We start from the raw sequence: 15,411 nt of genomic DNA on the forward strand, positions 1-15,411 counted from the left end.
GGAAATTCCCTCTCTTTTAAAAAAAAATTATTGATTGATTTTAGAGAGAGGGGGGAAGGGAGGGAAGGAGGAAGAGAGATCCTTTGCCAGGACAAATTCTCTCTTCCAGGCCAACCTAAGAGGGGGGAGGTAGCCAAGACCCTTCTGTGTACTGGTGGGAGGATATTCAGTTCAGAGTGAGAAGGCCCAGTTCCTAGGAGATACCGCTACCCCAAATTTTATCCCTGTACCTTATTTCAATTTTTCCTCTTAATCATTCTTCTAAACTCCTTTGGGATGTATTATCTTGGCCCTGGAAATAAAGGTTTGAACTAGACCTCTTAAGGTCCAATACTCTGATTCTGTGCCTGCTTAGCAAGCACAGACTCTCCTGTAGGTTTCCCAAGCTAGCTCTAGACCAGGCATTGCAGACTCTTTTGTAAAGGGCCAGATAGTAAATATTGCTGCTTTGTGGACCACACAGACTCGGCCTCGACCACTCACCTGTGTAGTGGCAGATCCAAATCAGCCGTACAGAATGAGTGAATGAATACAACTTTATTTGTGGACACTAAAATGTGAATTTCACATAATTTTCAGGTCATGAAATCTTCCTCTTTTGATTTTTTGGTGTATTTTTATGGTGGTAAAATATAAATAACACAAAATTTCCATTTTAACTATTTTTAAGTGTCCAGGTCAAGGGCATCATGTACATTCAGTGTTGTACAACCATCACTACCAAACATCCCCAGAACTCTCTCATCTTCTCAAACTGAAATTCTGTCCCCATTAAACACTTAACTCCTCATTCTCCATCCCCCAGGCCCTGGTACCCACCATTCTACTTTCTGTTTCTATGGATTTGATTACTATAGGAACCTCATATAAATGGAGTAATGCAGTATTTGTCCTTTTGTGACTGGCTTATTTCACTTAGCATGATGTCCACAAGTCTCATTCATTTTGTAGCATGTGTCAGAATTTCCTTTTCATGGCTGAATAATATTCCATTGAATGGATAGACCCATTCACAGACACTTGGGTTGTTTTCACCTTTTGGCTCTTGTAAATTATAGCCTTTTGATTTTCTTTGACCCAACCATTCTTAGCTCTTGGGCTAGACAAAAACAGGTGGAGGCTGGCTTTGGCCCTAGACCATGGTCTGATGAATGACTGGCTTTTACTTTTACTGCCTTGAATGGGTTCTGAGGATATCCAATGTGCTCATCATGTCTAAGCTGTAGGCATTGTCTTTACTCAACTGCTCATATAAAAATATTTGCCATTTAGTTTTGGAATCAAAATGTACTGTTTGAACCTGGCATAAACACATTGAAAATGGCATTTTGGAACAAGGATCAAATGACAATAAAGGCAGCACAAGTACTTTGCCTCTTTGCACCACCAAGACATCATACAGGCCACCGACACCATGAAGATCTAGACTTCAGAGCATGTCTTTGACCACCAATGGTAAACTGTTACAGCAGCTGCAATGCTGAAATACCCAAACTCTATGAACCCAAGTGTGGTTGGAGCTGGTGTACTGGACAGACATATAGATCCTTCTGGAAAGTTGTACAGCCATAGACTTCTCGGCACCAAGTAGGGATTTCTTTCCGTTGTGAAATCTCTTGGTGGTGCAGCAAGAACCAAAACATATGTGCAAGAACATTCTGTAGTTGATCCTATAAATAATGGAACTTAAATCCAGTAATATTTCATTTACATATATAGTTTCAATAGATGAAAGACATGTGAAAAACCACATCCTCAGGACCCAGAAAAAAACTGTTTTGACTCAAGAGGCCATAATCACTGTGAAAGGAGTCAGTCTCAGCAGTTATCTCGAAGGTCTGATGGCAAGTACAATATTTTCAAATGAGAATAAAGGCTGAGAAGCAATGGAATGGGCAAATTAAATAAATGCTGAAACTGCAGAATTGACAGCTTCAGCAAGAAGGAGCATGAGGACACCCATGGCAGCAGCAGCATTTGTAGAGAAATGATCGGAGTTGGTATGCAACACCCGGTTTTTCTGCTGTCCACTAGCTGGCATTATACATTTGCTATTTTAAAAAGTGCAACTATATTTTAGATAGAATTTTTTTTTCAGGGCTAAAAATACTTTTATTAGACAAGAAGTGGAGTAAAAATATTAGATATAACCATCAATCTCTCTCCCCACTCCCTTTTTCTTTATTAAACAAAAGCAGTCTGTTCTGACAAAAATGCCAATCCTTGCATTTGCAGACAAAAGTTTAAACAGACTTCTCCGACATTGTCAGATACCTTCCATCCACAAGTACATGCAGCCAGAGACTGAAACAAATCATCCTCATAGGGTAGAAGATCCAAGCTTGATGAAATATGTATAAGAATATCAACCCCAGAATATTCCTGGGTTTTCACATGAGTGATGTATTAGGGGAGTCAAAAGCAGGCAGCGACATCCAAACTCCACGTGCACCATCCAACTGCCTGAACACAGCGATGCATTCTCAGGGCAGCAACATAGAAAAACTTCAAAGGGAGGGGTGGTCTTATAAAATCCACCAAACGTGTCATCTTGGGCCTGAAACCATCTTGTTAACTACTGGTTGAGGCTCTTCTTTCTAGATTTGTTTGTATTCAAGACTTCTTTTCCAGAAGAAATGCAGACACAATTAAATGGTAATTTCATCATCATGTCTCTTGAATGCTGCAATTAGTCGCTGGCCTACGGCCCCACACTCCCGCCAGCTGACGCCTGGCTTCCCTTGTCTTGGACGTCCTGGCCTAGGTAGAATTTTTTTAATAAGCTGAAGAAAGGTTATGTGACTTGATCAAAACAGATACAGGGTTTCTAAATAAAAGATTATCTGAAATTACTAGTGTTTGAAATGACTTAAGGTTTCCAGTATTTATGTGAAAATTTAACAATTTTTGAAAAGTACAAAAAAGTTACTTGGAAATTGGTGTTAGCATATTAAATCTCCTTATGGTAGAATTTTAAAGCTTTTCACTGAGCCACACCAGCCAGGGAATTTTAAAGGTTTTCAGGAATTGGAATCCGACCTGGCTTTGGACCAACCCCAGGACAAAGCAGAGACACTTCTAAATGGACACAATTGCCCTGCTGTGATAAACTTCAAGAGAGAACTCACTTTAAAAGGAGAAATTGTATAGTTTTAAAAGATACATTAATTTATATAAAATAACTTGCTCTGCTATAAATAATTAAAAACTAGTGTTTTAATTTGATATTTAAGGGACATTTTTAGAGTGAAAATTATCACTAAAATAATATATAACTCCAACAAAAATGTGATTTTATTGTATTGAAGAATACTGTATTGATTTGCCAAAGTTCTGTAACTTAATGAAGGCTTACCTTCTTTGGACTTGTACTTTATGACTTAGTATGTTGTATCGTGGGCTGTTTATGTTAACTGAAAAAAATAAAGCCATTATCAGAATTTTGCAGCACTTTAAACTTAAACAGAAGGGAAACTCTACATTTTTTAGCATTTCACATTTGCCTAATTTATTAATTGCCATATGTCAAAATCATGGTTCTTTAGCCCTGGCTGGTTTGGCTCAGGTGGAAACAAACCAAAGGTTTGCTGGTTTGATTCCCAGTCAGGGCACATTCCCACTGGGGTACGAGTGGAGGGCAGCTGATCAATGCTTCTCTCCCTCTCAAAAAAAAAAAAATCATGATTCTATAATTGTTAAAGCATGTTATGTCAGGTTACTTGAATATAATTATTTTTTGAAGTAATCGTGACCACAAAATATCTTTTTTACATGAGGAGTTGTACATGATTTGAAATTACTCCAATGATGTCTTGATCTGAAGCATAACTCTCAGGTACTTGATATATTTAATAATAGGGTGCCACTGTGGGGTAGGGGCCAAGGAAGAAGAAAAGAACAATAGGGAGGAAAAAACATTGACCTGAACTAACTACTACAGGAATTACTGTGTAACTTTTATTTACAGGAAATCCTTGTTTTGGGTGCCAAAGGGCAGCTGTATTCTGAAAAACAATCCAGTAAATGTATTTTGTTTCTTATTTTGTGGTAGTTAGTTATCAACCAGTAAACAATATCTTTGATACTTTAAACTGTTGCATATAGAGTATTTTTACTCTATAGAGTATGAAGATGATTAGCTCTTGCTTTTATTTTACATTGGTTAATGTGATAAAATTCTAGTAAGGTTTCCTGTAAAAGAAACCAAGTTTTGTATATATTCACACACACACACACATACACACACATAAGCCACAGAAATACTATATGCCAAACTATTAAAAACTTAGTGATTTTCTACATAAAGTATTGTATAGCTTAAGATGTTTTAGGGTATTTGTAAAAGCAAGTAAAATTTTAGTAGCTTTTTAAAAAAGATTTCTTATTTACCTTTAGAGAGAGGGGAAAGGAAGGAGAAAGAGAGGGAGAGAAACATCAATGTGTGGTTGCCTCTCACACACACCCATCTGGGGACCCGTCCCACACCTCAGGCATGTGCCCTGACTGGGAATTGAACCAGTGACCCTTTGATTCGCAGGCCAGTACTCAGTTCACTGAGCCACACCAGCCAGGGATCAATAGTTGTTTTTTTTTTAATTCTCACTCGAGAACACTTTTTCATTGCTTTTAGAGAGAGAGAAAGGGAGAGAGAAACTTTGATTCAAGAGAGAAGCACTGATTGGTTGCCTCCCTATGCACCCAGACTGGGGATCATGCACACTTGGACCGGGGGTTGAACCTGCAACCCAGGTATGTTCCATGACCGGGAAGTAAACCCACAAAATTTCAGTTACAGGACGACATTCCAAGCAACTGAACCAACACTGGCCAGGGCTCAATAAGGTTTTGTTTGTTTGTTTTAAATATTTTATTTATTTAGTTTTAGAGAGGGGGAAGGGAGGGAGAAAGAGAGAGAAACACCGATGTGTGAGAGATATACATTGATTGGCTGCCTCTCGTGTCCCCCCAGCTGGGGACCTGGCCCACAACCGAGGTATGTGCCCTGACTGGGAATCAAACCAGCAACCTTTCAGTTCGCAGGCCAGCACTCAATTCACTGAGCCACACCAGCCAGGGCTTAATAAGGGTTTTGATTATTTTTTGTTACCACAGATTGTTTTTACAACTGAAATAATATTTAGGCTAAACAAAACGTTGCTACATACTGATATTTAATGAAAAGTTGCCTTGAAAAAGTCAGAATGCCCTGATGTTAAAAGATTTCTTAACAACAACAAAAAACTTACATGGCCACACAAAGAGAACCCCAAATTCAGTTCAAACTTGTATTGGTCGGTGATGGTAGGACTGGGAAAACTACATTCGTGAAATGTCATCTGGATGGTGAATTTGAGAAGCATGTGGCCACCCTGGGTGTTAAGGTCCATTTGCTCGTGCGGGCCAGAAGTTTGGTGGGCGGAGAGACGGCTATTACATTCAAGCCCAGTATGCCATTAATGTTTGATGTAACTTCAAGAGTCACTTACAAGAAAGTGCCTAACTGGCATAGAGATCTGGTACGAGTGTGTGAAAACACCCCCATCATGTTGTGTGGCAACAAAGTGGATATTAAGGACAGGAAAGTTAAGGCAAATCAATTGTCTGCCATCGAAAGAAGCATCTCCAATACTACAACATCTCTGCCAGAAGTTAACTGTAACTTTTCCCTGACTGGTGTGGCTCAGTGGATTGAGTGCCAGCCTGTGAACCAAAAGGTTGCCGGTTCAATTCCCAGTCAGAACATATGGCTGGGTTGTGAATCAGGTCCTCAGTTGGGGGCGTGCAAGAGGCAACTGATCGATGTATCTCTTGCACATAGATGTTTCTCTCCCTCTCTTTCTCCCTCCCTTCTCCTCTCTCTAAAAATTAAATAGATAAAATGTTTTTTAAAAAATGTGTCTTTAACAAAAGTACCTACAACTTTGAAAAGCCCTTCTTCCAGCTTGCTAGAAAACTAATTGGAGACCCTAAAGTTGGAGTTTGTCACCATGCCTGCTCTTGCCCCACCAGAGATCGTGATGGACCCAGCTCTGGCAGCCCAGTGTGACCATGGTCTAGACCACCACTCTCCTGGGTGGGGATGACGACCTGTGAGAAAGGGAAGCTGGAGCCCAGCATCAGAAGTCAGTTTTATAGGCAACTGTCCTGTGATGTCACTGGTGCAGAGTGTTTGCCACTTTGTTATATAGCTAAGTGGAACCTGTGCTTGATCTTTGGGATGCTGAAAGAGATGAATGGGCTGTTGAGTGAATGTGGCAGTTTAAAAATACCTTCATTTTTTGGACCTGCATATTTAGCTGTTCTTGAAAAGGTAGGAATGCAATTGTTTCCTTATTGAGTTTCAACTGTAAGACTGCTGCTGCCACATCACAATATTCAGTGGTAAAACCTTGTCTGTTACTATCATTCCCATTCCTTTTTATTTAGAATCAGAATAAAGTTATATTTAAAAAGAAAAAAGGCAGCACACGAGTAAGTGGGGACATGAAAATGGCTTTGGAAGAGGAAGGAATAAAAGGTCTGTCTGGAAGGTATCCAGCCATATAATATGAAAAATATATTTATTGAAGAAGATACAAGAAACGTTGTACATAGGACAATGATACCTCAGTCCCCTTCCAAATAAGCACATTGGGACCTCACACAGTTCTCCCAGTCCCCATCAGCTGCCCCGTTGTATTTCCTGAATCTCATCGATGGTCTGAAATCTCCTCCCTTACAGAGGTGATTCTAGTTTTGGGAAAAGCCACAAGTTGCATGGTGCAAATTTTGTCTATAAATGGGCTGAGTCCCCTGGGTGATTTGATGTTCCGCAAAAAGATTGCATGACATGTGATGCATGAATAGTCATGATGTCGTAATGAACCTTCCAATCACCAGTTGCCCATAGCTGTGGCCTTCTGAATCATCCCAATAATTTCCGCAGAGGAATGTTCAAGCTTAATGCAAGATTCGATGCAGATTTGTTGCTCTACCCTCATTCATTTAGAATGCAATAGCCACACAGTACACATGCTCACTCAATAGTGTCTACTGCCCCCACTGACTAGTACAGTGAAGTCATGACTGTTCATGCACGTGCATTCCAGTCCACTCTTCTTGGCTGCCAGGTTACATGGATGTCGCACAAACCATTCCCGTTACATCAACAATGGCTGGACTTTTTCTGGGCGGACCTCATATTTCACTGATGAAGTGTTAAGCAGTTATTTGATTATTCATGTCTTTGTTAATCCATTCTGGAGTGTAGAGACATCATTTGCAGGACCCAGTACAAATTGCAAATATTAAAGAAGTATGAAGAACTTCAAGATAACAATAGCAGAGCATTCACTCGAGTGCAGCGTGTCCTCTGCATGGCCCATTACACTAAGGAAGAGATTTAAAGAAACTTTCTGTTAGTACCTTGGCCTGAGGCCTAAGGTTGTCTGTCTGTATAGTTCCTACTCCTCCCTTTCAAAATTACTTACACTTTTCTGTACTCCAGGTGCTCCTTTGTTCCACTTCTAGATTCCATTCATAGCTACCTTGCCTGTTTCATTAGGGAGGAAGGGAGACTGGAGTTTGAACCCCTGCTCTTCCATTGGCTGGTGAGTCTTTCCCAGGTTGCCCACCTGGGAGCCTGTTAGGAGGTGTCATTCCTGGCAGGGAGCAAGGACTCAGCAAATGTTAATTGTCTCCCTTTTCTCTCCATTAGCAAAGAACAATAGAAGAGTGGACTTTATTTTTAGATTTTTAACTTCCTTTTTTATTTATTTATGCTTAGGAATTGGTCTTCAGTGTATGTGTTGGGCATGGAATTGATGCTCTAGTCAGAGCCTCCAGGGATCCTCTGGGACAGGGCGGGGCAGCCAGGAGGCTGGGGTGGTGGCCCTGTTGCCTGGAGAGCCAACCCCCTGGAGGAGCTGCTGGAGAACAGGAGGGAGGGCTAGATTATAGGCTTCTAAGGCTGCTCCTGGGAAGGCAAATGACTTACTGTTGTAAAGATGGGAAAAATCAAGGAACCTGCCTGATCAGAGTCCACCCATCCTCTGAAAGAGCTGCTGTTCCCAAGAGGAAAGATGTGTGAGAAGGATTCTCGAGTCTGGAGAAGGAACCCTGGAGAAGGCTGCTGGGTTAAAGTCCTATCACTATAGCAGGGAGACCCTGGACAGGTCAGTTCACCTCCTGTGCCAGCATGTCCACCCCCAAAATGGGGCTAAAATAGCACCACCCTCAGAGAACTGAAGAGACTGATTCCTGGAAAGGTGCCTGGGGGCATGACAGCATTTGGGAGGCCATGTCAGTGTCTCATTTTAAAAATAAGATTAGCCCTGGCTGAGTAGGTCATTTGGTGAGAGCATCATCCTCATATGCCCAAGGTTGCGGGATCCTTGGTGAATGTGTAAGTGGAACAACAAATCAATGTCTCTCTCTCTGACTTTCTCTCTCCCTCTCTCCCCCCACCCCTCCCTGTATCCTTCCATCCCCCTTCCTTTTTTTCTCTAAAATCAATAAATTTAAAACTATTAAAATGGTTCTGAAAGGAAGCTCTTATTAGCTGAATTGTATCCCTAAAAATTATATGTTGAAGTCCTAACCCCCAGGATTTTAGAATATGACTGGAGGTAGGGTCTTTAAAGGGGTAATTAAGTTAAAAATGAGGCCAGTGGGGTGGGTTCTAAAGCAACATGAGGGGGAATAATAAAACAAGACACATATGTACAGAGGGATGACCATGGGAAGACACAGGAAGAGGACAGCTGTCTGCAAGGCAAGGAAAGAGGCCTCAGGAGAAACCAGCCCAGAGCAGGCCTGTTGGTGCACACTTAACTATAGACAGTGACAGGGATCCTCTGTGGTATCTCTACCTGCCTCGATGTGGCCCCTTACTGTCCCTGCTCTTGCAAGTATTTTGGCAATCATCAGGTGCCTTCCAGCCACCTGTTAGCATCTAGCTGCTGATCTTTCCTTGAAAGGTTTGTGGTTCCAATAGAAATGGCTGAAGGTCTCTTTCATTGTAAACCAGAAAAAACAGAACTATGAGTCATAGAGTGCAGAGGGCTGAACATTTATTAAGCACTTATTGCATGCCAGGTGTTTCACTGGGCCTGTTGTTTAGGCTCCAAGCCGAGCTGTTATGTGGCTCAGGAAAAATCCTTTCCTAATCCACCTTTGGAGCCATTGCTCCACTGCTGCCCTTTGACCTCTTTTTCTCCTTTCTCCTTTGCCATTTTCTCTCGTTTCCCAAAATCCTGGTCAACTCTATAACATTTTGAGCATTTCTTGTTTCTTTTTTTTTCTTTTTTTCTTTTTTTAAAATTTTTATTGTTATTCAATTACAGTTGTATGCCTTTTCTCCCCATCCCTCCACCCCACCCCAGGTGAACCCACCTCCCTCTCCCACCTCCACCCTCCCCCTTGGTTTTGTCCATGTGTCCTTTATCGTAGTTCCTGTAATCCCCTCTTCCCACTGTCCCCCCCCCCCCCCCCGCCCTGGCTATTGTTAGATTGTTCTTAACTTCAATGTCTCTGGTTATATTTTGTTTGCTTTTTTTTTCTATTGATTATGTTCCAGTTAAAGGTGAGATCATATGGTATTTGTCCCTCACCGCCTGGCTTATTTCACTTAGCATAATGCTCTCCAGTTTCATCCATGCTGTTGCAAAGGGTATAAGCTCCTTCTTTCTCTCTGCTGCGTAGAATTCCGTTGTGTAAATATACCATAGTTTTTGGATCCACTCGTTTGCTGATGGGCAGTTCGGTTGCTTCCAGTACTTGGCTATTGTCAATTGTGCTGCTATGAACATTGGGGTGCACAGGTTCTTTTGGTTTGGTGTTTCAGTGTTCTTAGGGTATAATCCCAGCAGCGGAATTGCTGGGTCAAAGGGCAGTTCCATTTTTAGTTTTCTGAGGCATTTCTTGTTTCTTAAACGTCCTTCCAACCCTATTTTCCTCTGTTTATCATGCCTTCTCTCCCCTCACCAGGGGATGAAAGAGAACCAGCTTCGCACCCTTGAATTCCAGAGCTCCAGAATGCTTTCTTCCAGGCAGCTGCCCTTCCCACACATCATCATGGTCACCCTGGACCATCTCACCTCATGCCCTGACCCCAGCTTGGAAAACAGTATCTGCCATCCTGAACCGGCTCCCCGGTTCTGATTTGCAAGTGAAAGAAATGCTCAGAACTTCTTAGTGGGTGATGAGGATGACAGCCTCTGGATCCAGAGTGCTTTATGCTTAAATCCCAGCTCTGCCACTGACCTGCTGTGTGACTTTGGATGAACTGCTTAACCTCTTTGTACCTGCCTCCTCCTCTGTAGGAGAGGATGAAGCCTTAGAAGTGTCATGTCAGCGTCACACCCATGTCAGTCCACAGGAAGGGTTGGCTGTTATTGGTCCCCAAAGAAGCTCTGGGAGGAGTTCCCTTCAGAAGAGACAGCATGTTCATTCGGTTAAAGCAGTAAGTAACTCACACGGCTTCTATAGCTTCCAGTTTTCTAAACGTGGGCTCCAAAGATGCCCTCACTGACTGTACACACATGGGGAGGAAACCATGCCAGCTGGGACCAGCTAGGTGGCTGGCATCACTGCTCTGCACTTGCCTTGGCATCCTTCTGCCTGAGCCACTCACCCTGGAAAGCATTTCCTTTATCAAGGGTACATGCACCCAGCTCACGTGCCTTCAAGCATGTGCTCCCGTTGTCTGGTGCCACAGCCTGCCTGGGTAAATCGATCCAGGGCTTGGTTCAAGCAGTCTGGGTAAACAGGAGGCTGCTTGCCTCTTGGGGTTAACAGTGCTCATTAAGTTTGTGCTAAAGAGAACATATTTCTTTCCAAGGATGAGAAAAAGCCACGACTATGAGATTAGCCCCAGAGATGGATTAAAGGGAAAAAAAGAGTCTGGTTTAGATTGAGCCTTGCCATGTTCCCTGTTGAGTATCCTTTATTCTCTTGATGTTTGTTGAATGTCTAACCTGGATCAAGTACAGGTTGGGCACGTGGCATACAGAGGGTGCTACAACATGGTGGGAGTCTGTGGGAGAAAGTGGCTTTGTGCTCAATGACAAGGATTATGGGCTTGAACTTGAGACTGCAGGGACAGAGAACTCTGTCCCAGGTTGGAACAGTGTGGAGGGGTGGTGAGCGGGTAGTGGAGCTGCACTGGGGATGCAGTTTGGAAGACAAATTGAAGATGGAAACTGTGAGTGTGAACTAAGGTAACAACCATGAGGATCAAGATGAAGAGGCTGGTATGAAAGACTCAGAGGTGAATTGACTAGACACGGGTATCAGGAATGTAGGGGTTTCTAGCAGTGACTATCAGGCCATTCTCCTGCTGATGCAGTGGGTCTGTGATGAAGTTCCAGAGTTCGTGGACAAAGCAGAATGTACACATAGAGTTACCCCTAATAACTCTTAAAGTCACCCATGAGGCAACAGAACCATCTCTCCAAGGCTGGTGCAAGCTTTTCTTCCAGCACTGGGCTGGACGGCTGTTCCTTTGGCACCAGTGGGTTCATGTCCGCATATTAGAATCACACGTGGAATATTAGAGTTACATGTGGAATAATGATTCTTTTTAAAAAAAAAAGATTTTATTTATTTATTTTTAGAGAGGGGAAGGGAGGGAGAAAGAGGGAAAGAAACATCAATGTGTGGTTGCCTCTCACGTGGCCCCCACTGGGGACCTGGCCCACAACCCAGGCATGTGCCCTGACTGGGAATCAAACCAGTGACCCTTTGGTTTGCAGCCCACGCTCAATCCACTGAGCTATACCAGCCAGGGCAGGTATAATGACTCTTAAGCTCTGTGTCTCAGAACCCTTTCACATTATTCAAAACTATTGAAGACCCCAAAGAGTCCTATAATTTATGTGGAGTGCATTTATCTAATATTTACCTATATTAGAAATTAAAATTGATACATTAAAAAAAGATTTATTAAATTTATTTAAAGTCATTAATGAACCCATCACATTAATATTTCTGTGAAAAATAATTATTTTCTGGAACAAAGTTTTAGTGATTTGAGTGCATTTTTGTGAATCTCCTTTGTTGAGATTAGCCACTGGGCTCTCCTGTCTGCTTCTGCCTGTGCTGCTTTGGTGGATGTGGTACGTGTGCCAACCGGTGCAAAGTGTCCTGAAGCATAGCCCTCTGGAGAGGTGTCTGAAGACTGCCTGTGACACCTACTGGCATAGGGTGCTGGTTCTGTGAGGGGAGGTGATGGAGCCACAGGACAGCAGGCCACACATCACCCATGGGTGCTAGGGAGGGTCCTGGGGGAGAGCAGGCCATTCCTCCTTCCATGCTCAGTGAAGGAATGGCAGCAGAATCTGGGCCCCGACTGTCCCCAAACTCAGCCTCTCTTTTTGGCCAACTCAGAACAGTTACATTTCAAAAAGTAAATATGCAGATTTCACAGCAGAGTTGCTGTGATTCCTCAGCCGCCTTCAGGCATCTCATCTGAGTTATCCATAAAGGTGTCACTTTGTGTTCTGGGGGAAGGAAATGGGAGCTGGTGTTTTGAGCTGGATAAGCAAAACTGGAGTGATTAAGGACCAGTTACAGTTGGTCCTTACAGGAAGGACCAAGGAGAGAAACAAAAGGCACCCTGAGGGACAGAGGTGTGGGCTAAGGGGAGGTGAGGAGTGCTCCAGTGCTCCGCATCAACCTGAGGGAGAGCTGGCTGTAAAACGGGGGCCGGGGGCAGCATTGATCCATGTGCTGGAAAGGCAGCCTCCAACTTACCTACTCGATACCCAAAGATGGCACATGTTCACCCAACGGGAGGGACCTCATCTGAATTCCTGCCCCTTGCCCCTCTTGCCCTTCTCACCATTCATATACTTCAGCTCCATCCAGAGCTCTGCTGGCACCTATGGATGCCCCAGACTGGTGCCAGACCCGCTCTCAGGCAGCTCATGGGCTGGGCCTGGGCTGCAGGGAGCAGAGAGTTACTTCAGCCAGAGCTTTGTGATCAAGAAATGGACAGATTCTATGAGGAGTTAAGGCTGAGGGTTTGTTTGAAGTTAGCGATTATATTTTATATTCAGTATCGTAGGTGTCTGATTTTACTTTTATGTTTACTTGGTGCTTTCCTGAATGCTAAAATAGGGGTCAGCATGATTTCTTTTTTATAGATGAAGAACCCAAGTCTTCGTAATGGAATTGGCTCAACCCCGATACACTCACAGCACTGGAATCAGAGCACCTCCCTTCTGGATCTGGCTGGGACACCCTGTCTGCCAAAGGTCTGCGGACTCCTCAGCTCAGGCAGAAGAGGGAGGGTGCTGCCCATGCCCCACATCAGGTCTAGCCTCTCTCTGAGCTCCTCCAAGTCTTGGCAGCCAAGGTGCTCTCCCTGGAATGTTCCGAAGTCCACAAGGTGATGAAGGCCTGGAAACTTTTGTTCCAATGAACTTTGCCAGGGAGCTATACTTAGCTACCAAGTGGGGCCAAGAGTGGGTTCTCTGAATATAGATAGTAACAAGTGGGCTATTTTCAAACTTCCAGAGAACCCCCAAATATTCAGGGCCAAAATGATATTTATAGAGCCCTTTGGGATCTGGAAGGGAAGGCATAACCTTAGTGTGTCTGTAGTTTCAAGAGAGAGGTTTCTTTCAACAGAGTGGGGTGAGGGACCCAGTCACTGAGAGACTGGGTGTCCCTCTCACAGCTGTTTCCAGGGCTGAGCTCATGGAGGCCAGGCACTTGTGTCTGTGAGTGGGAAAAGGGGAAGTCTGTCATGCCCAGTAATTTTCTTTCCTGTGCACGCTGGTGCTGTCCTGGGAGCACTTTCTGTGCTGGGAATCTGCTGTCCCCAAACTTGGAGAGCCTATTATATGGTTTTTCTCTTGTCCAGAATCCTCTTGATTTCTTAGGCTCCTGCTTTTGCCCAAACTTAAGCTGCTGTCAGAACACCAGCTCCCAACTCCTTAGGTCCTAGACTCCCACCCTGGAGACAGGTCCCAACAACACTCCTGGAGCGGTGTGACCAAAAGGCCCTCTTTAGGGAGAAGAGTGAGGATGCAATGGGTAAAGATTTGTGTAGGAGGGCAGCCAAATAGCAGTCCCCCAAGAAAAGAGCTGGCCATGCCAACATCACCTGGGGATGAATGTGAACAGGCCTTAGACCCCTTTCTGATTCTCATTCTGGAGGTACGGAGAGAGGGCCCCAGAAACCCAAATGTTAAACGGGCATCCCGGATTAATTCTAATGATCAGGCTAAATAACGAAGAAAGGCAGGTCAGGGTGGGAGGCTATGAGCCCCAAGTGTGCAGCAGGCAGCATGGCCCATGGGGGATGAGTGGCCTTGCAGCCTGGCTGTTGCCGACTGGCTTTGAGTGGGACATCCCCCCCATTCATTCTGTGTCAGTTTCTGGGCAGGTGCCTGGGCCTTTCCTCACCCTTCTGCCAACTGATGCTCCACTACCCTGCCCTACACCACCCCAGATATAAATATAAGAGCATTTTCCATGGGCCAGTACAGAAGGGCAAACTTTTGACTTTATTTTAAGCCTGTGAAATTCTCTTCCTTCATACCCAACAGGTGCATTGCCTCATTTAGATATTGGGGCCCAGAAATAGAACACAATTTACAATATAGCTTCCTTCAGTCATCTGGATGCTATTAAAAAAAAGAGAGAGAGAGAGCCTCCTGCTAGCTGGCCATGCGCAGCACAAACACTGGCTGGAGCTTTCACCTTGGTCAGGCTTGGGGAGAAGCACCCACCCGCAGGCAGCTTGACCCCCTCATTAGAGGAGCCAGGTGCCTTGAGAGACAGTTTGGGGGCAGGATCATCCTTTCAGGGCATGGGCCTATCCTCAGCCCCACAGGACCCTCTGACACAGTGGAGAGGAGGGGCACAGGCACAGACACTAGAGAGGGGCCAGGTACTGAGCGGGAGGACTCAGACCATCTGAGGAGGTGTTTCTAGTAACTATGTTGGTAAGAATCCACTGACCCCTCGGTGCTTTGTGGGCCGGGGGAGAATAGGATGTGGCTCTCCTTGCCTTAAGCCCAAGCACAGGACCCACCCAGCATCTCTTGGCAAATTGTGTGTTCTCATCAGCTGTTGGGGGGATGAATGTTGTCCCTTCAACTTATATGTTGATGTCTTAACCCCCAAGTACCTCAGAGTGTGGCCTTATTTGGAAACAGGGAAATTGCAGATGTAGTGAAGATGAAATCATTGTAGGGTGCGTCCTAACCCAATATGTCTGGTTTCCTTATAAAAAGGGGAAATTTGGACACAGGCAGACAAGCGCACAGGGAGGACACCATGTGTAGATGGAGGCACAGATGGGGTGAATCCTCTACAAGCCAAGGAACATCAAAGGCTGCCAGCAGACCAGCAGGACTGGGAGAGAGGCCTGGATAGGCTCTCCTCACAGTGCCAGGAGGAACCAGCCCTGCTGGCTCCTTG

The 15,411-nt window shown here is 44.3% G+C and overlaps 1 long non-coding RNA gene and 2 pseudogenes across 4 annotated transcripts in view; all 3 read left to right on the forward strand.

The window, feature by feature from the left end:
- LOC123479320 (uncharacterized) overlaps positions 1-15,411 on the forward strand; it is a 30,778-nt gene that overhangs the window by 8,635 nt on the left and 6,732 nt on the right. Inside the window, exons 3-5 of one of the 4 annotated variants that reach the window (XR_011650688.1) lie at positions 4,631-4,749; positions 10,302-10,441; positions 13,125-13,369. This is a non-coding gene — a long non-coding RNA (uncharacterized lncRNA). Of the gene's footprint in view, positions 1-4,630; positions 4,750-7,105; positions 8,384-9,966; positions 10,442-13,124; positions 13,370-15,411 lie in introns of those variants that run through there. The other 3 variants (XR_006654906.3, XR_008425739.2, XR_006654905.3) reach the window with 3 other exon arrangements.
- On the forward strand, positions 1,415-1,991 carry LOC112300628 (PRELI domain containing protein 3B-like; annotated as a pseudogene).
- On the forward strand, positions 5,127-6,083 carry LOC112300574 (GTP-binding nuclear protein Ran-like; annotated as a pseudogene).

This window comes from Desmodus rotundus, chromosome 12, assembly GCF_022682495.2.
Source record: "Desmodus rotundus isolate HL8 chromosome 12, HLdesRot8A.1, whole genome shotgun sequence".
Classification (NCBI taxonomy): domain Eukaryota; kingdom Metazoa; phylum Chordata; class Mammalia; order Chiroptera; family Phyllostomidae; genus Desmodus; species Desmodus rotundus.